The 21152-nt window shown below is 38.6% G+C and overlaps 1 protein-coding gene across 1 annotated transcript in view; it reads left to right on the forward strand.

Annotated features, from left to right (window-relative positions):
- Positions 1 to 989: 989 nt before the first annotated feature.
- The window catches only part of lrfn2b (leucine rich repeat and fibronectin type III domain containing 2b), a 103481-nt gene continuing 83318 nt past the window's right edge, over positions 990 to 21152 (forward strand). The window contains exon 1 of the mRNA XM_073816837.1: positions 990 to 1247. The gene's annotated coding sequence lies outside the window, so the exon portion shown is untranslated. The remainder of the gene's footprint in view (positions 1248 to 21152) is intronic.

Raw genomic sequence — 21152 nt, forward strand, 5'->3', positions numbered from 1 at the left:
TAGTTAGTAGAACATTGCTGCCATCTACTGGAAATTGAACACTTCAAATTTATTTAAAAACGGTACCTTTACTGTATGCTAGAGAAGTGTTCAAACAAAACTGTCTTAGATTTGTGCATAAATAGCCGATGTAATTATTCTTGCTGTTTGTGTTTAAGGTATAATGTGACTTAGGCAGCACCTATATTTTTATAGTTTCACTGGAAACTATTAAGGTTAATTTTCCTCAACTAACATTAACAATAAACATTTTGTAACAGTATTATTTTTGTTAGTTCAACTTAGTTAAAAATTCACTAATGTTAACAAACCTTGAGTGTTACCATTTCACTACCATCACCTTTTTTCTCTCTTCAGATGCACTTTTGAAATATCTAGCTATGTGATTTCAGTGTGAATGTTTGCACACAATGATTATTGGTGGAATGGTCTGTGAGGCAAAGGGCGCCAGGTAAAACCTTGCCTAGGGCTGCAAATTAGTCAGGGTCGGCTCTGGTGGCAGGTGTGGTAAAACAGGACACAAAGACATCAGAAGATGCCCAACGCTGGACACAGAAGGCAGAAAGCACAAAAGAAAAGCGCACCAGGTGAGAATGTGCAAATCAAAAACTGTGAGACAGGTTATGGCAAAAGAAATCAGTTGTAGATACAAACTATGTTGATTTCTGTGAATTAGATGACTGGAATAGTCTTGTAGTTATTCTGATTCAGCTCAACTTGTGTTAAATGACTAATTCAGACTGAGACTAAAGAATCAGTTGTTAGTTGTGTTCTGTTTAATTGTGCGTAATGTAATAATTTAGTCAGAGTTGTGGGTTAGTTATGTCACATCAGTCGCTGGATTAGTGCATCAGCAGCTATTACAAATAATCGGATTTGGCATTATTTAAAAAAACCTCCACACGAAAGAGAGAGGCTGCGCATTGTGTTTGTTGATTTGTGAGTATAAATAGTCAAGTGTCGGAGCCTCTGTTGCCCGCATATTATGTTAAGCATTTGAACTCCGTTTATCAGATAAATAGCGATGGCTGCAGCTTGCCCGTGCTCGTGCACGCGTGTTTGATGTGAGTCCTTCAGCACGCGCACGGCGGATGTGTTTCTGCTCGGTCAGTCTGTGTGGAAGCGGACACGGTATGTCGGTATGGATCGAGTCTAACCGGTGGAAATGTGATAAAACGATCAAGAGCTAAAGCTGTGTTTTTAAACGACATCGATGGACGATCGTGACTCGATGTCCCACACCGAAGGTAAGAGCGCTGATGTGACAGTTGGTTTATTATGTTAGCGATGGGAAATTAGATTCTGCTAGACACTGGTTTCGAGATGCCGAAGAACATTTACTGTTTGGAGTAACTAATAAGTTGGCAGAGGTGGTTGTATATAACCCTCAGGAGGTTTGGAGGGGTTTCGGTGTGCTACATTGTTGCGTTTGGGCTGAAATGTTGCGCGTGTGATCTCCGTTCAGCGCTGCTCTCATATGGTCTTAGAGATGAGCACAGACTGTCATTATGGCTCTAGTCAATCACACTGAGGGCGATTTAGTGAGTGACAGTAGCATCAGATTGAACACTGAATAGAGTCTTTCTGATCCTCTGCTGGCTTTGGTGTTATACGTTCCAGACGCGAACCGCTTTTCAAGCCTTATTATATGTTAAAAGATTATAGGTGAAAAATTCCTGAATGTGGAAGATAAATGTTTCATTTAATTTCTTCTCTCTTTTTTTGTGTGTGTGACAAAAGTTGGAAGTTAAAGTGAATCTGAACTCATAAAAGCAACGGCAATGGCTTTTTTTTTAAGATTTAAAAACTAATTTTCTAATTTGACAATGAACAAAGCGGCTATACAGCAAGACAATGTAGGCAAAGATGAATAAACACATTCAAACATTTAGGGCTTGTTTACACCTGTTCACTTTAATGCATTTTCTCTGATCGATTGCTATCCGATCATGAAAAGACCAGGCGTAAATGCCCTGTGGCCAAGTGTAAATGGAAACGTTTGAACAAATCAGACAGATATTTGATCAGAGAAATCGCAGGAAGTGACCAGTTGTAAATAGGCCCTTAGAAAAACACAGCTAAACAACACACCCTTCTCCTTTCCTTCACACACAGCTCTCACTCAACAGAAGAGACATAAGTAGATATTGTACAGCATTTCACACTGCAAATGCCAATTTCCAATGAGTATTTGCCATTTCCCATCCCATGCCAGAGTTTTTTCAATAAATGTAATGTGTAGACAGATGTGAAACAGATATCAATAATAGTGTTTGCTATCGGTGATATATGTGAAAATAATCATTTGTAACCGTTTGACTTTGTAAAGCTGTTGAGGATGAGTTCCATAGGCTATCACTTGAGTTGTTCAACTCGGGGTGAACCAGAATAAGCAAATCACTTCCAATAAATTAAATGCATGCAGTAGACAGGAAACAAGTCGTGACTGGCAGCATATCTACACTTGATGATGCACTGCGCAGCTTGTCAGACTACAATCAAATGCGTGGGGGGTTTGTTTGTTTTTTGTTAAGAATTGTATTTGTTCTGATCATTTGATCATTTTATCACATAGTAGCAGTGACAACATAATGTCTGAAATTCCACAGCCTAATGCCTTCTAAAATCGGCCATGAAAATACATTTTAATAGATTTTCATAAATATTCAGCCATTTAAAAACGTTTCAACTGCACATTTTAACTTTTCACAGTGTATACTGGAAAATACAGCCGTGTTTGACTGTGGAGAGTACATTGGTTCTTACTTCTATACAGCACTGTTCTACTAACTAACGGCACAGTGCTCAGCTGATTTCATAGCTATTGAGGCAGACACATTGCTAGACCCTACTTCATCCTAGATCCCTAAAACTCACTGATAGTGACATGATTTCTGTTCACACTGGCTGAAAACAGTGTATCACCTGCATTGGCTCTCAGGTTATTCCCAGCAGTTGCCTTTGTGTCTTGAAACTTCTGTTTAAGTGACCTGTTCACTTGAAACAGAGGTATCCTGAGCTTTTACTAAAAAAAAAGAGCTTGGTCCCACATGTACACGCACGGACACCTTGAGATTCGCTCTGGGACTTGGTTAGGGGCCTTGGTTATGCACTACTTTTTAATTGTTTTTCAATGTAAATTGTGCCTTTTGCAGCATCTCGCACGTGAGCGCCGTGTTTTTGAGATGCCATGTGAGGTTAAAAGAACTTTCAGCTCATCAATGTCAGTTTCAAAAGTGGACCAGAAGACCCTGGAGGCGGAGCAAGCATTGCAAGCTTTTCTTTACAACAGCAAAGTGGCATGACAACTATTTATTTTACAGCAATATGCTGTTACAAAAAAAGCAAACATTTTATTCGCATTCTGTGTGAACGCCCCTTTAACAGTACTGGTCACAGTTAAATCCAGAGAAAGTTTCTCATGCCTAAGGCTTGATATGGTGTTTGGTTGTTTTGTTGTTTTGAAACGAGCCTCCTCTGGTTGTTCCTATCTTAGTTCTTCTCTTCCTTACTTCGATACTTTAAGTTCACAAGTGGAGTCAGTAGCTGATCTGGACAAAGGCAACATTGGGCTTTGGTGTTTGGCATAGAGCCCAAACTGAAATGCACTCCATTTTTCTTTTACCCTACACCCAAGTGCTCTTTGTTCAATGACATTGCACAATAAGACACAACCACTGTCCGCTCTCACTATTATATGATAGTTGATAAAAAGTTCAAACTCACAAGAGATGTTCATCTGAGCCACATATAAATATGTTTATGATGAGATGATTAGAAGCCTGAACTCTTAGGATTACGCCAAACCAACAAGTGTTGTCGTGATTGACCTGACCTGCACTGGGAAGGCCGTGAGGAGACAGGACCACACTCCTGCAGAGTTTATCACCAACCCTGATCAAGCACACCTGAACGAGCTAATCAAAGTCTTTGAGATTACTAGAAAGTTACTGACCGGTAAGTTTGAGCGAGGAAATTGGACTTGAGGAACCGAGTTGAAAACCCATCAATCAACTATCAGTGAAGACAGTCACGAACAAAATTTAAAATCTGAACATTACAAAATGAGTAACTAAAAAAAAAAAAACAGAAATGAAAAACTGCAACAGCAAAATAAGGCAGAAAATATAAAAAGGCATTAAATGCAACAACACTGTGTCTGGAGTTACTGTGACGTCCCAGTGTTCTGGTTATTGTGTAATAAACAAGATTAATGTAATTCAGATAATCACAGTGATTCTGCATTATAATTTCCTGCTCATGTTCAATAACCGTATGCCATGTTACTGCAAAAATCTATTATACAGTGACTAGACAGCAGGAATACATTTAGTTACTCGTTTTTTTTTCTCAGTGTGGGACTATGATATTTGTTTATTAGGAAGAAACATACTGAATATCTTAAGTTGACAGCAGTCCAAACTAGTGTTGCTTTCGTCAACGAAAATTATGACTAAATATCGTCGTCAACAAACCTTGATCACGTGACGAAAATGAGACGAAACGAAAATGCTGGTCATGTGACGATGATTATATTAAAATATATAATGCAATATCGTTGACGAATAAAAACGAGACTAAATGTGGTTTACAAAATAAAAACTATGCTAAAAATGTCTCTTCATTTTCGGCGACGAAAACTAGACGAAACGAGATGTTATAATGTTAGATTGATGTGCGCATGCCCAGTGGCCAGAGCTGTATCCCTTCTATCCTAAACCGCTGTCGACGTCACTTTCTCAAGTCACACTCGCGGAATAGGGGTTATGCCCAACAGGCTTCCGTTTTCTGCTAAACAGGTCTCGTTGCTTCCGGTTCACGCGTTTTGCACATCCCTCTTTAAATATGAACATGATTTACTTAAGATTCATTCAAAGTAGACACTAAAAATGATCATAACCAATGTCCATCACATATGTGGATTGATATATAAAAGTTTTAAATTTTTATTCTTTTCACTAACATTTATATATAAATATCGAATGAAACGTCCACAATAAACAGCTGGCTTGTTTAACTGATTACCTTAAAAGTCCGTCGATATCGCCATTATTTATTACGGCTATTAACACGTTCTCCGACAAGCGGAAGCAATGAGACCTGTTTTCCGGGGTTGGTCAGGTGACGTTCGACATATAGCCTATTATTAGAAGACGACTACAAACAAAGTTAAGTTTGACACAGAGAAAGGGACCGATGGCTGGTCAGCTGTAGTTCATCTTTGGGAGAAAAAGAAGAAACGACTCGTACATTTTTTTCCTACTTTTTAGTAGTGATGGGAAAATTAAGCTTTTCGAAGCACCAAAGCGTTCCCCTCAACTGGATCTAAAAAGCTTCATTACTCAAAGCTTTTCAACACATTGTCCACTAATGACATCTTGTGGTCAAAGGCGGAAAACGTTTCTTTTGCGTCCCAGATGTCAAAGCGATTTTTGGACAGTTTCACATAATGAATCAATTTGTGCTACGAAAACCATAAGAAACATTTTACTTAAACAAATTAATTAATCTGTAAATAAACTTATAAAAGTACAAGCATGATTTGTGTAGCCATAGATGATCAAAGTAAATTAAGAATATTGTTAAATTGACTAATATTATTATTAATCAGAAGTGCTTTTGAAGCGGGAATCACTACAAAATGAACATGCACAAAACTACACGTACATATTTATTCGTATTATGATTTATTCTTAATAAAGAAGTGAATGACACTTGAAACCTGTGCAAGGAGTTCGTGTTGTTTGAATCAGAATAAGAAGCAGTCACGTTTGTTAAACTTGAATGTATTTTTTTTTTCTGGCATTGTCATGTGATGCTATTTTATTTATTGTTTTTATTTTTTTATTTATTTCAATTTATGTGTGTGTACTTCTAACATGTTTGGTAGGTAAAATAAATGTTGTAATTTCAAATTAGAGCATCTTCCATGTCTGGAATGGATGTATTCTTGAGCTTATAAGGTAACAATAATATAAGATAACCTTGTTTGAAATGGGTTTGGCTAAAAGAAAACTTTGGTTTCGTCTATACTACTAGGTACTTATACTATATTGACTGGGTTAAATAAAATTGCATTACTAAAAATAGACTAAAATACAATTTTCATTGACTAAAAATTGACTAAATGTCATTAGTTTTCATCGACTAAAACTAGACTAAAAAGAGTATGAACATGACTAAAACTAATAAAAACTAAAAGGACAGCTTCACACAAAGACTAGACTAAAATTAAAATCGGCCGCCAAAAACAACACTAGTCCAAACAGACCTTCAGGTTTTCAAATAATACCTCTTTAAGTAGCCCTCGGGTCTCAGAGGATCTGCTGGCTATAAATAAGGGCACATATGTCACTGTGCTTCTGGCTGACATGAACTAATCTCCCTCTGAGCCAATGCAGCCAGATCTCTTTCACTGCTTTCTGACGGAGCTCACGGCCGTCTCTCTCTTACGATGTTACTTTATTTTTCTATTCTTCACGTAATGCCGCCTCCCTGTTCCCCAAATCACCTTTCCGTCTGCAGCGCCGTCTCCGCCGTGTAAGACTCCAGGCTGACAGACAGGCTTTGATCTGACAGGACAAGATGTGATCGGGATTGAGTTTGTTTGACTCAAAATCCCTTGCCATATGTCATACTTCATTTGGATGCTCGTAAATCATAGATGCCACCGTGTCACGACATCAGAAGAGCATTCAGCACACCGACCGGCTTTGAAGTAACGAAAACGGTTGTGCCTTTGCACAGTGATATTTCACATGGCCATGATTTTATTTGGAATCATTAATAAGATCACCTAAAAATGAAAATAGTCACTCTTTACCTTTCTCTGTTTATTCTCATGTCAACCAACTTTGAAACACAATTGAAGTGATATACACAGTAGTTGATGAATGGCTGTTTCATGCCACTGCTGTTACTAATCGCCACTAGACTGACCAATCAGAGCACACCAACACAACCATTTGATGGTGAATATTACACCAAATAATCGTCACAGTTTGTGCATTGTGAAATCAGCATGAACTTGTAGGCTATGTCTCCCCAGTCCAACCACTGACAGCTCAGCGGCCATAGGCTTTGTTCACTGCTCTTGGTGTGTCTGGCTGGAGAAAACATTTTGCCATGTATCAACATAAATTGCTCTGATATTAGGACAAAGTCTTAAGGATATAATTTGTTTTGGGTGCATCTAACAGGCAATTATTTTATTGTTGTAGTAGAGCACTGCCTTTGTATTTTCACAGTGCACTTCTTGTGTTGCCCATATAAATTTTTTTTTAAATAAAAATGAAAAAAAAAGGGATTTGTTTTATTTCGTAATTTGTTTCATTGTAAACTTATGTTATAATTTCATGTATTACCGAAATGAGTTGAATGTCAAGTACGCTGCTGTTCCATTTGCAGAATGACCAGAGGTGAGCAGTAGCCAATGGGATTATCACTTGAGTGTTAGTCCCGCCCACTGCCGAAAGAACCGGCTGGTCTTAAAGTCCTTGGTTTGCACCAAAGGGCAACCTCCCGCTCTCTCTATTGAAACCAACACAGAAGTGTCTTAAAATGCAATTCATGGACTGGCCGCTAGAGACTGGCTGCAAAAGAGAGTCAGTCCCATTGACTCCCCAACTTTACAGCAGAAAAAAGTATGTTTACAGCCTGGTTCAAAAAATGGTTTTGGTCTTTATAGCTAGTTTTGCCCTTCATGTCAACTGTGAGGGGGGTGAATTTTTTTATAACTCATCCGTTTAAGTTATATTAAGCCTTAAAGTTCAGCATAATTAAGGGCGTGGCCACTTGAGTGACAGGGGGATTGCCGCTGCTGTCACCACTGTTGCGCTAGGCGGGTGTGGTTTCAGCAACCAGCTCCGCCCACGTCCCGCCTTTTTGCCCATTTTTGATTATCCGGGAGTGACGCGACTCCAAGATGGCGACGGCCGAATCCCGCCCACAACAGGCTTCAAAATAGCGCTTCAGAATCCTACGGGTGACGTCACAGATACTACGTCCATATTTTTTACAGTCTATGGTTTGCACACACTGTCTCCACTGTTCATAGAGTGAAGGCCTTTCCACACTGTGATGCAAAAACAAGAGTCGAATCGCCAACGAATGGTGCTTTCACACCGACGCAAACCACCTTCTGCTAATTCAAAATCATGCATTTTTCCTCCGCTGCTCAATATAAAGCATTAACTTAAGATAAATAAAGTTTGGTTCTACGGGAGAAACACAAACTATCTGTAATGCTTACAAAAAACATCTTAAAATATAAAAAGAAGTAAAATTAGCATCATGCCACATTTGAACATTTATATAATTATTAATGTATTTGCTTAAAACCCACTTTAAACCATCATTGAGTGCTTGTAATAACTCAGTGTTAACTAATTGTGAACTGCAGTTGATTTTGTTTCTATAATAGGCAGACATGCGCTCTTTGTATGTTTTATAACGCCACACTGCTTATCATTAACATCCTTTATGGTTATAAAAATACCATGAGCTGCATACAAAACATATACAGAAAAAAAAATGTTTCAATCTATTTTTTTTTAATACGGAAGATCTAGAGAGTGAACACGTATATAACACTCACACATGTGGAAGAAAACGGACAGTGTTCTCCTCCAGATCACATAATCGAAATTATATTAAGAGCATGTGAGAATAACCATCTGTTCTCAGATGCGATGATAACAAGAGCGCATCCTCTTCTCTCTTGTAATACTCTTCTTCTGTGTTTGTTTATACTGGTTTTCGAAACAGCGCCACCACTCTTGTCTTTTTGTGCAACAGCAGCTGCTCTGGGCACGTGATGTAATGCTCAAATCTTATTGGATGGCTCTGTTTTCGCTTTGGACTGGTTGTTTTCAGTGCACGAATGTGGAAGCATCCATAGAAATCTGTTGTTTTATTCCAGCGCGTCATTGCGTGCGACATTCGTTTCGCTTTTTCGCGCTCGGTGTGGAAAGGCCTTGAGACATGCAGAGTGGGCAGTGTTGTGTAGGACAAAACTTTGGTATGAACAGAACCACAGAATCTCTTTTGGTAATTTCTCCCATCATAATTCCCAGCCCTTCCAGTAATGCAGCAGGACCAGGGTGTGCCATGCCAGGCCAAACGGAGCAGAAACCTTGCACCAGCTCATCCTGTTTTTGTGAGTGCTGAGATGAGCCTCTCTGCTGCCCTCGCATTTACAGCTCATCTAGACGGCTTTTGATCGATTATGTTGTGAGAGCTATTGCTCAAATGCTCCGTGTTGTTCTCTTTCATGAGCTCTATTCAGGCAGAAAATGATGAGATGTGAATATGAGAGGAATATGGTAATGTGAGGAATAGAGATGGTTGACTTAAAGTAAGTAATGTGAAAGAAGTATGTCATTTATTGTCATTACTAAATATTGTTAAATACAGTTATTACAAGTGAGAGAGGCTATCTGCTCGACCAGAGACAGACAGGAAATCCAATTTGAAACCAGTGGTTATTTCTGAGCAGTCATCATTTGTGCTTGGTGGCATGGTTTAATTCAAATTGAGAGGAAGCAAGAGTTATTTGGAGTTACGTAAGTCTGGTTAGCAGGTGTAGCAGAGAGACGGCCGTCTGTGTCACGCCAAACGGCTTCAGCCAATTAGAGAGTCCTGTCATAGTTCATTTGCTCATCGGTTCACGCCGTGTCTTTTCTGACATGAGCTTTCTAATTCATTTCCACTCTCAGCTGCTGTCGTTGTTTTCTCTCATCAGCGTCGATGCCTCATGGGGGCCTATCCTGTTCAATTCAACTTTATTTGTATTGCGCTTTTCACAATACTAATCGTTGCAAAGCAGCTTTACAGAAAGTTAAAGCTTCTACAATATATTTAGTTGTAGCTTACTAAGTTAATGTGCATATGACAGAGATGTATGGTAAAATCAGTTAATGACATAATCAAGTATTATCAAGTAGTGAATGAGTAAAACTGTAGAAACGATATGGTTGATGGTTTGAGAAAGCCTGGCCAGAAAGTACTTCAGAAAGCTTGAAGACGGTAGCTTTAAAAATTTACGTAATTCAATAAATGTAATTCTTTGTTATTTAATGAGAACTGTAAATGCAGCACGGTTGAATCTGGTACCGTTACAAAATGCAAAGCCTTCTTCAAATGACTTTTCATGCCAGACATAGAACACCCACTCAACAAAACCCACTCACAACAACAACCTACATTTCCACTAATAGGAATAAAATCCACTAATCCACACTTACAGCTGGACAAATGCTAACTTTATTTCCAAATATTCAAAGGATAAATGCATTTACAGTTGTATCCATTTTGAAGATTTTCTCAGGAATAATGACAAAATAGACCAGCACATATAGAAATATTAAAGGTGGCATAGAATGCATTGATACAATATTTTAAGTTGTTCTCTGATATCTACATAGAAGGTATATGGCATAGGAAAGGGCAACATATCTCCAGAAATGGTTTTACAGCTCCATTTACAGCCCTAGGATTGTCCCTAGAATGAAATGCTCTGTTATTGCCTTATTTGGAAGGTTCGTGAATATTAATGAGGAGCTCTGCTCTGATTGGCTGTTTCACAGAGCTGCTCATCTCAATAGCTGGCACATGGAGGAAATATTTATTTAATTACGGAGCTCTAGTCGCTTTTAATATGCGGTTTGTTGAATCTGCCGTTTTGAATCCGCAACATTTTCCTCTCACTATTGTGATCACATGTGCTCTGTGTAACGTTATACTGCAGTGACACAAGGACTTACCACACAAGTGAGTGATGCTCAGGATCTGTAAATCATTGGCCATCATCAGTGCAGTCATCTCTCTGTTTATGTGGTAAGTGAAATCTTATGTACTGCAATGTAACAGGCTAGCGCTAGCATTACGCTAACCGTGTCCCTTCAGTAGCTCGCCTTATTTTACTGATGTACTGACGTTACTGATGATTGGATTATGCAAATGTTGGAGGCGTAACTATTAACGATCTCGGGACTATTGCGTAACAGTCGGTGTTATGTTGGAATTGACCTATTTTTCGGTGGTCTTTTGCAAACACCAGATTTATATAAGAAGGAGGAAACGATGGTGTTTGAGACTCATGGTATGTCATGTCCATGTACTGAACTGATATTCACTATTCAACTATGCCTAAACTAAGTTTTCCATTTTATGGCACCTTTAAGGGTAAAAAGGGAGTTACAGCTTGTATTTACCCCAAACTCTGCCTTGATGTTTTCTTTTGGTGAAACTATAAAAATGGACAGGACCTTTATGTTCACGTTTTTAGGAACTATTTACAGCATCACTGAAATGTCCATCATAAGATTTCCAAGCATTTTATTGTCTAATTTTCCCAGCGTTGTGTACTGCAGGCTAAACAGTCTGGCCAGAATCAGCGAGGGATGCGCTCTGATCAGAGAGGCGTGAATCATGCAGCATTGTGCAGGAAATATTATGACTTCATTAACTTAAAGTGCATTTCAGATAGATGTGAACAAGCCCACAAGCACTAATGCTCTCGTCCTGCAGTGTGCCGCCACATCATGCGGCTCATGTTCCTCTCAGACCACGCTGACATAAGTGCAGCTCATCGTTTCACAGATTTTATTAAGCTGCTTTACAATAGAGCAACAATCACATTCTAGTAGAAAAAAGAGAAAAAAATCAGTTAAAACGGCATTCATTTCTTTCTCTGATGATATTTGCTTCTGTAGAAGCCACAAGTCAGTATGATTTCAACAAAAAGTATGATAGCTAAATTCGAGATTAAGAACTAGCCATAATCCTTAAGAGAACAGAAATACAATAACTGAAATAAGTAATTGTGTGCACATAAAATATTGATTTGAATTGAAATTGATCAAATGAAATAAATTTTAAAGTGCATTTTGCTGAGAAATGATAATCCATGTATAAAACGATGGGCTTGCAACAGGACAAACACTACAACAACATGACAGTAATAGTGAAGTTCTTCATTATCAATTCAATCAACAGTTGAGATGCAAGATCGCAGTTGTGTTTGCGTGAAACGCCAGAGGGCGAGTCCACAAGGTGATATCAGAAATAAAAGTAGTGCCAGTTTCAGTTGCCTTCATCACCAGAGTTTGAGACTCGGCTCAGTGTCCTTTCCTGATCCCCCTGCCCTGTCTTTCCTCAGCCGTCCTCTCAAATAAAGGATTATCTGAAATCCCTGTGGAGAAACTGAATGAGAAAAATACTTGATGAAGACTGTTGAATGTGTGCAGTCTGTTGGGGAAATGATGGTCAGGGGTCGCATTCACGAGACATCTTGAGGCATCTCTTAACTTGCCAATTTAGAACAAACCTTTAAAAAATAATGGGCATGTCAGTCCTAATTGTAGGAATTTCAAATTTTTGCTCTAAGAGTATTTCACAAAATGTTTTAGCGTTAAAGTCAGCTCCAAAATCTGTGAAACGTTAGGGGTAGTCAAGAGGATTTCTTAGTCACTATCACAAATCATCCTAAAACGGCTGTTGTCTGCATTATAGCCCTGTTGTACAGCTGTTTAAATGCTGGTTTCTGAGGGCAGACAGTACTTAGTTGTATCCTAAAATACTCACATTTATTTAGCTTGACATGGCACAATCGAATTCAAATATCATGAAGTTTTATCACACAGGAAAAGGCAGAGTTTCAGTGAATGCATCTATAGGCACAGAAACTATAGAGAATTCAGCTGCACTAGTGATGCAGTGCTGGGAAAACACCATTGAGCTTAAATATCACAGGTTAATAAGACAACATTTTTTTCAATCAGTAATTGACCTAACAGTATTTATGTAGAAATTAAGACAACCCTACAACCGGTGACTTGACTTTGGTTGCAGATGCAATTCTTAGTATAAATGATATAGGCATATTATAATGTGGCTGCAAATTGGTGAAGTGACTATTGTGACCAAAAGTAGACCTTTTCCAGCTCTTCCAATCAGGGATAATTGGTTGAACAGACAGAGCTATTTATGGACCGGGCGCAACTTCAAAGAGCATAACCAGAACAAAGGCCTCAATCGATCCATTCATATTTAATTAACTTAAAAATAGACAAGCGCTCAGAGCCTGACTTCCAATAATTGCAGAAGAATCACCAATGATGGTCATGTTCCCGGAAATGAGCGCTATTCCCAAAACAGAATCTTCCCACATTAGAACCTTATTGACCTGCTGAGCAGACGCCGAATTATGGAGCACTTTACCTCAGTTGGCTGAGGATCACAGCTGCTCTTGAATGTGGACGTTCATTACTAAAAGCAGGAATACTAGTTCTCGTTTTGTTTTTGTTGTGTTTTAATAAAGCTGAAGTGTCTAATTTCTGCCCAATTAGTGTGACTACAGCAGGGGTTCTCAAGATCCATTTTCATACAGAGTTCAGCTCCAACCCTGATCAAACACACCTGAACAAGTTCATCGAGATCTTTAGGATCACTAGGAAGTTACAGGCAGCTGAGTTTGAGCTAAACTCTCCAGGAAAATGGGCCAGAGTTGAGAACCCCTGGACTAAAGGGACTTGCAAAAATAACTTTTAAACAGGTTTTCTTGAACACTCCCCTATGTGTCATTGGTCAGTCAAACAGACAGTCCCGCCCCAAACTCACTCCATTGGCTGAGTTCACTCCAGTGTTGTTGGTGGCAACACAGTACTCACCATAGTATAGAAGAGTGGGCCTTTCAAAAACCAAAAGAATAAATATTACATTGTAATTTTACTGGATTTTTGATATTTTAAAGTAATTAAATTCCCTGTCATTCAGATACATGTTGGGGGAGTCGCTTCTTTTGTCAGACTAGGTGTGATGTATTTCTTCTATCGTGATGTTTTATCTGGCAACACTGAACCTGCAGCTTTAAAGACGGGAATAGGCTCTGAAAGGAAGAATTGAGAAGAGAGTGAAGAGAGCTTTTATGTAGATGAACAGCTGTTAGAATTAGAAAATTATTTAATAAAAAAAAACAACAAAAGGTGTTATCCCCTTCCTTTTAACTTACTATTTTACTCTACTCTGAAGGAGACCGAAGCTGCAGAAAGATGGACTGCTCTCAAACGCTGGACACGTCATTCTGTACTCACATGCTCCAAAGATAGAATCTAATCACCATACAAGCAAAAGTTGACTTCAGGAATGACTTTTGAAGATATATGATGAACAACAGTTTGGGACGAATATTATTTGTAGTTTTAATGAAATTGATGTGAGTGGTGCAGCAGGATAGAGTCGTAGCTGGGCTCCTCAGTGGGTGTTCATGTGTAGAAAATGTGTGTGAATTTTAAAGCGTGCCGTGGTGCAGTGCTTCTCATCTGCTGTGCGTCCCTCATGAGACGTGTACTGCAGGTTATATGAGCCTTTCATATTCACTGTTCTTCTCTCTCACACACACACACACACACTCCTGTCACAAATCTAGTTCTCTGCTATCTGCATCAATATAAATGTAACATTTTAAAGTATTAAAATTTTGCAGCATGCATATTGTGATTAGGGGTTGACTGATTATCGGCCCGACCGATTATTGGCGCCGATATTAAGCATTTTTACCATTATCGGAATCGGTTATTTTCAAAACCGATTTGCCGATAAAAATAATTTAATTTTGAAATGCGCTCTTTGGCTCCGCAGCCTGTCAGAGCTCACCACTCTGTGCCCTAGAGCAGTCTCCGCCCACTGCGCATCTGATTTGTTGGGAGCAGCAGACGTTGATTGTGTTTCAGTAATTCACAATCCTTTACGGTGAAGTTGCAAAAACACCTCAATGTTATCTTGATTTCCCGGATGCGGAAAACACGGACGGAATCGTGGAATCCAGTCATATACCGTATTTTCCGCACTCTAAGGCGCACCGGATTATAAGGCGCATCCAGTGGCGTAGCGCAAACTGCGTTGGCCCACCCGCAAGAGTGGAGGCGGGGCCCCTCACCACATAATTAGATGGGGGATTCACCTTTTCATTCAAAATCGTGAATTAGTACTGTGGAATTTAATAGTATGTAATTATTTCGTATTTATTTATTAAAAACTTTTCACAAAAAAAAAAAGAATAAAAGAAACACCAACAATAAAACAGCAAGTCTCTGCTGACATATTTTCTTTTACTCATTTTGCGCTCATAAGCTTCACTCTCAAGGCTGCAATTACTACCAAAATAAAAGTCCTATACGTTCACGTTATAAAAACGCTTTAATTATTTATTCGAGTCAGTTTTTTGGGGGCCCCCCCCCGCAGTGCGTGCCCTGCGGGCCCGTCCGCTACGCCACTGGGCGCATTTTCAATGAATGGACTATTTTAAAACTGTTTTCGTATATAAGGCGCACCGCATTATAAGGCGCATAGAATAGAAGAGGCAGTCGGGGACGCATTCTGATCGGATGTTTTCCATGTTTTTTATTAGTAAACTCATTTGTAAAAAACTAACTTATTTGATTAAAAGATAAATTAATGTTTTTATCCCTTCATTTGCACTGTACTGTAAATTAAAACTAAAGGAAATGTGTAGTGTCACATAGGCCTAGGTTAGGATAACAAAAAATGAGACATTTAGGCTATGGAACTGCGTGTGCCTATAATAGGCTGTTAATGTTATAGTTTCATGAAAAGGTCGTCTTAACATCTCCTAAAATGAAGAATTAAATTATTAACACTTATATTACACATTGTGTGTTTTTAAGCTAATCAATTGATGTGCATTAGATGATGAATTGGATAGTCACCTCATTGGATTTAGCCATCAGAAAATACTTAATGAGAAATTATTATAGCTTATGCTATTACATGAACATTTCTAACATGTAAATAATTTGAAGCCAAATAGTTATATTTCCCCAAGCTGTTTAGCTTTAATACAGTATGCATAGGCTTAATCAGGAAGCATACAGTGGCCCCACTTTTAACTCTCTCTTTATATTACCCTTATTGTAGATGGATGCACGGAAGAAGACACGAAGTGCAGTGTGGGAGTACTACACTCAACAAACACCAGGGAAGGCAGTGTGCAAAACATGTGGAGATGTCGTCAGTACGGGTGGTACAATGGCAAAAAGTGCCAACACTTCAAACCTGTGGTCTCATCTTACCAATTTTTGGTTCAAAATATCGTTTATCGGTGTATTTGAGCTGTAATAATCGGTATCGGCATCGGCCCTGAAAAACACATATCGGTCGACCCCTAATTGTGATATGTGCATTGGCAATGTTTAGACAATTGTCAAATCTATACAGCGTCATCGGTTGCCGTCACCGTCGGAGTTTGACGATGTTCATGATTCTATTTCTGTGAGTTCAGAGCGGCTGAGTTGAAGAGTTCCAGGAAAGCACCCGCTGTCTTCCCTCTGGAGCCCCAGCGTGTGTCCGACTTGAATGCGATGCCTCTTCTTTGTCTTTTCTCACTAATCTGTGTTTCTCTGCTGCTTGTCGTTGTTCGTGTAGCGTGTTTTTCCTGACACCAGATGCACTGAAACTATTCGTGGTGTTCCTGATGAGGAGGGTGGCAGAACATCATGCCGTATGGTGTAATGTGTGACTGTGACGGCGTGTGAATGGCGCCTGTAAGAGCTGCATGATTCTAGAACAACTGAGAATCACAATTTTTGGTTTAAAATAGAGATTGCACAAAAAAAAAAATAGAGAACTAAAAATATTGTGTGCTTTACTTGAGGTTCTGACTAAATGTTTAAATCAATAAAAATCAATATTCAGTTATTTTAAATAATTGTGAATGAATGATTCAGTGACTCCTTTATTAAAGACTTGTTTTGTTCCTGGATGAATCAGCGTTTCTTGAACACATCTATTTTAACAGTCACTTGTCGCCACCTACTGGCATAATGATGTTATTAATGCAGTCTTTATTTGAAGAGTCAAGTCACTTTCAAAAGGTGAATTATAATCTAATTTGATCGCTACTATTTAGATTGTTAACACTCAGATTCTAAACTTTTATACCAGCACATCTTTTATTTAAATGTTTGTAACAGAAATGATGATACTGTGTAGAGATGGACCGAATGTTCGGCAACCAAAGGAATTTCAGCCAAAAATGGCTGAATAAGCGAAAAGGCCGAATAAATGATACCGAACAATGACGTGATGCAATCAAATAAAGGCAGCAAACATGTGGTCAGTGTGGAAGCATTTAAAACTGTCCGAGAAAGAGGCAAAAATCATTCCAAGCAGCGACAGCGAGAGACTGTTTAGAAGCGCATCGCATGTCTTCATGAGAAGAGAAAGGTTACTGTATGATGACTGAAATCATCCATTAGTCAATCAACTCCAGAACGTTCTGTTGTCTAATACACCAGACACCAATTGTGTTTATTCTGACAGCAGCTCCTTAGCCAGGGTTCAAAGACCAAAGATGACAATCATTCACAAATCTGCTGCTGCCAGCAAACACTAGGACTGAGCTCTTCTTGCGGGTTTACCACTAAATAAAAGACAACATTCAGAAATGTTAGTATTGGCATTTTACTGCTGTTCTGTAAAATCAAATGAAAAAGTAAGACAAAAATAATGCTAACAATCATTCCAACAGCTCTATTAATACATTTATTCTAACATTCTCCTTTGCTCAGCAAGGCTGCATTTATTTGTACATTAAAAACACATGCCTGATTCAAGAAGAGGGTCTTAAAAATGGCCAAAGAATAATATTTTACTAACTTATTCATTTTAAGTTAAATTGTGGTTTGTTGGTAGGCTATAATGTCTACTAGAATGTTAAAAATATTCAGTGTTAAGTAAATATTTTTTAATTGTTGTTTTGTGATTGATTTTTTTCTTTGAAAAGCAAAACAAAACTGTAAAAAGCACATTTTGGCTATTTATTTTTTGCAATGGCGAAATAATTGGGGGGGGGGGGGGCAGTTTAGGTGTGATTGGCCAGTTTAGGTGTGTCTGGTTAAGGGTTGAGCTGAAGTCTAAAGCAGTGCTTCTCTACTCGCACCACAGTGTTCAGATGTGTCCCTGCTGACGAGCTGAATCGGGTGTTTTAATTAGTGAGGCGTGTGAATCGTTGTGGGAGGTAGGGGTTGTGAAGCACGGCTCTACAGGAAGGCTATCTTGGCTCTAATGCGTTGTGCTGGCTCTATCAAACCCCTGCCCTGTGACGCATTCCATTTTCTGAAGCCCACTTCTCAAAGTCGGAGAGGATGGCTTCTGTAATAGATGCAGCATCTTGTATGACAAGAGGACATTTACATATTTTGGCTCCATTGTCATGGTTTGGGAAGTGAATGCAGATAAGCTCCGCTTGTGTCGATGGTTTCATTTGCAAGAAGAGAAAAAGCTGCCTTTTTTATTTCCTTTACTCCTGAATCTCAGCTTTACAGCATGTGGTTAGTTCATTTCGAATCCTTGCTTGTATGCATTTGTCATGTTTCGGTGCGGTGTCGAGATGAGGATTCGGTGTGGGCTTAAGGGAAGATTTCTTATGTTCAGTTGTCATACAGTGCCATGTACCTCTTCAGTGTTGCCAGGGTGGGAGTGTTCCTGTACAGTTAGGCTCATTTAAAAACCATTTGCAGGAGAGGTTACAGAGTCGTGGGTTGTACTTTTTTGGCTACTTTTATAATGCACCGTGGCTGGCAGAACTTTATCTGTGGACAAAGAAAAATGAAAATAAATTCTTATACTAATGTGTATTGATCCTTGGAATAAACACCTGGCAACCCAAGGAGCCCCGGAAGAGTGAGAGATGGCATGGAGGCGTGTTTGAAGTCACTTAGTTACGTGAGATTCAGGTTAATTGAGTTTGCTATTGTAGATTAGTTGCACATTAATGCCTGTGTGTAGACAAGACAAGAGTGAAAGAAAAGAGTATGTAGGTTACTAATGGTCTTGACAGAGATCTGAAAATATCAGTATTTAGTTATTATGAAGATGTGTACTATCTATGATGTGTTAAAAGAACTGGGGAAGTGAAAGACAGTGTGTTTTCAGGCAAAAACTAGCTTGAAGATGTAGCATGCTAAAATCAAAACATTTATTTTAAGACCCTTGAGAATCCTATAACTGTCAGCTGAGATTGAACGGGAGAAAAACTGAGCTAGTTTTCATTCTGTTTGTGGGGGTTTTAAGTCTGCTTTGAGCTGGAACCTGACAACCCTGTAACTCAGATTTATTAGAACTTCTAAGATGAAGAGTTCTGCGATTGGAATAAGCATGGCTTAGAACTGTATTAATGCTCTTCTGATGATATTTCTCCTCCCATTACATTTATAGAATGATTGCTATTGGCTTAACTTTGTTTTCGGGTAATACTTGTGTTTAAACCACTTAAGAAGGCAGTATATCTTCATCTATTAGTAGTTTGTTTTTGAACGTGGCTGTTTTGACTGGCATCATCTCATGTCTCCTCTCTTCCGGTCTCTGTAATGTGTGATCCTCTCTGAATCTTTTCACTTCGTGTCTCCTCTGCTCTTTTTTTTCTATCAGCCTCTTTTTCTGTGTCTCTGCTTTCTGTGAGCTGCTCCTTCTCTCTCATCTCTTCCTGTCTCTCTCTGTCTTCAATATTACATTGTTTCAGGTTTTTTTTTTTTGTATCTCTCTCTGTTGTTACTCCTTGTTCTTTTTCTCTTCCTTTGTATTCACTGCCTGTCCCCAAATTAAAATAATATTGTAAAATGACATATAATTGTATGTTTTCATAATTTGAATTACAAAAATGTCTCAAACAGCACATTTCGTGTGTGTGTGTGTGTGTGTGTGTGTGTGTGTGTGTGTGTGTGTGTGTGTGTGTGTGTGTGTGTGTGTGTGTGTGTGTGTGTGTGTGTGTGTGTGTGTGTGTGTGTGTGTGTGTGTGTGTGTGTGTGTGTATAAACATTGTTGTATTGTTGTGGAAGTATGTAGTTCATTCTTTTATTTTTTTTAATTAAATAAAATTTGCTAAATTATCACAAATCAGTTTTTTGCTTTGCCATTATGGGATGTAATCTGTTTTAATTTTAATTATCTCTCAGTCTCTATATCTTGTCCCGTGTCACTTTCTGACTCAAAGTTGAGCTTTATTTGTTTTTTTCATTATCATGTGTTAATAAAGAATGTAAACAAATGCTCAATAGATATTTCTATGTAAATGCCACCTCCACCTCTACTCAACGAAATCTCAATCTCAGCGAAATAAAGGAACGTCTTCACATTTAGATAAGTTATTGCAAATAGAGGCTTTATTTAAAAATTGTCAGGAGTGGTAGCATCTGTTTGCAACAATCCAACACTCTCCATTGACTTTGTATTGCAGGAAGCTGCTTCCTTGTCATTTAAGACTTATAACAAAAAAAGAGCAATGTCTAATAGCTGCTATGTGACGAGGTGTACAGTAAACAAGCTAAAAAACACAGGACTACGTTTTTATAAGCTGTTGACCCTCAAAAACGAGCGTTTAAGGACATAAATAGTTGTAGATGTCAGGGTATTTCACGTTGGGTCATTCAGTTGAATACTTTCTCCAACAAAAGGAAGGTAAGGAAAAGGAGCACTGACATAGACCAATAAAAATCTAGTTTCTCAATATATCTCCTCCTCTCAGGTTTACATAGGGTGGTGAAATAATTCTTTGATATGGTTAAAAAGAATGTTTCCTGACGTCGATTAAGTTTTCCTCCAGCGGGCGTAGTTCTCTAGTAATATGACACGTTGCGCTCTATATTTATGTCTTTAAACGCTCGTTTTTTTTTTGGGTCGACAGCTTATAAAAATGCAGTTCTGTGTTTTTAGCTGTTTACTGTACACCTTGTCACATAACAAAAACCAGAACAGTGTCTAAAAGCTGCTATAAGTCAGAAATGACAAGGAGGCAGCTTCCCACAATACAAATTCAATGGAGAGCGTTGGATTGTTTTTCCCCCCGGTGGGCATGGTTTTCAGATTATGACGCGTGTCGCTCTGTCTCTATTGTTAGTGGCATAAAATGCTCTTAAACAGACAATCGTATTGTTTCACAATTTTTATGGGGCAATAAATCATCCAGCAAAAAGTCATTTAAATATTCTGCATGTTAATTTAAACCCTTTCCTAGGTGTTTTATGAAAATGAATGTGCGAAATAACACATGTAAGTGTGATTGTGCAGAAGCTATTTTTTTTTCCCATTTATGTTCCTATTTTTATTTTAAATATAAATCACATGACATATTCACC

This window comes from Garra rufa, chromosome 13, assembly GCF_049309525.1.
Source record: "Garra rufa chromosome 13, GarRuf1.0, whole genome shotgun sequence".
NCBI lineage: Eukaryota > Metazoa > Chordata > Actinopteri > Cypriniformes > Cyprinidae > Garra > Garra rufa.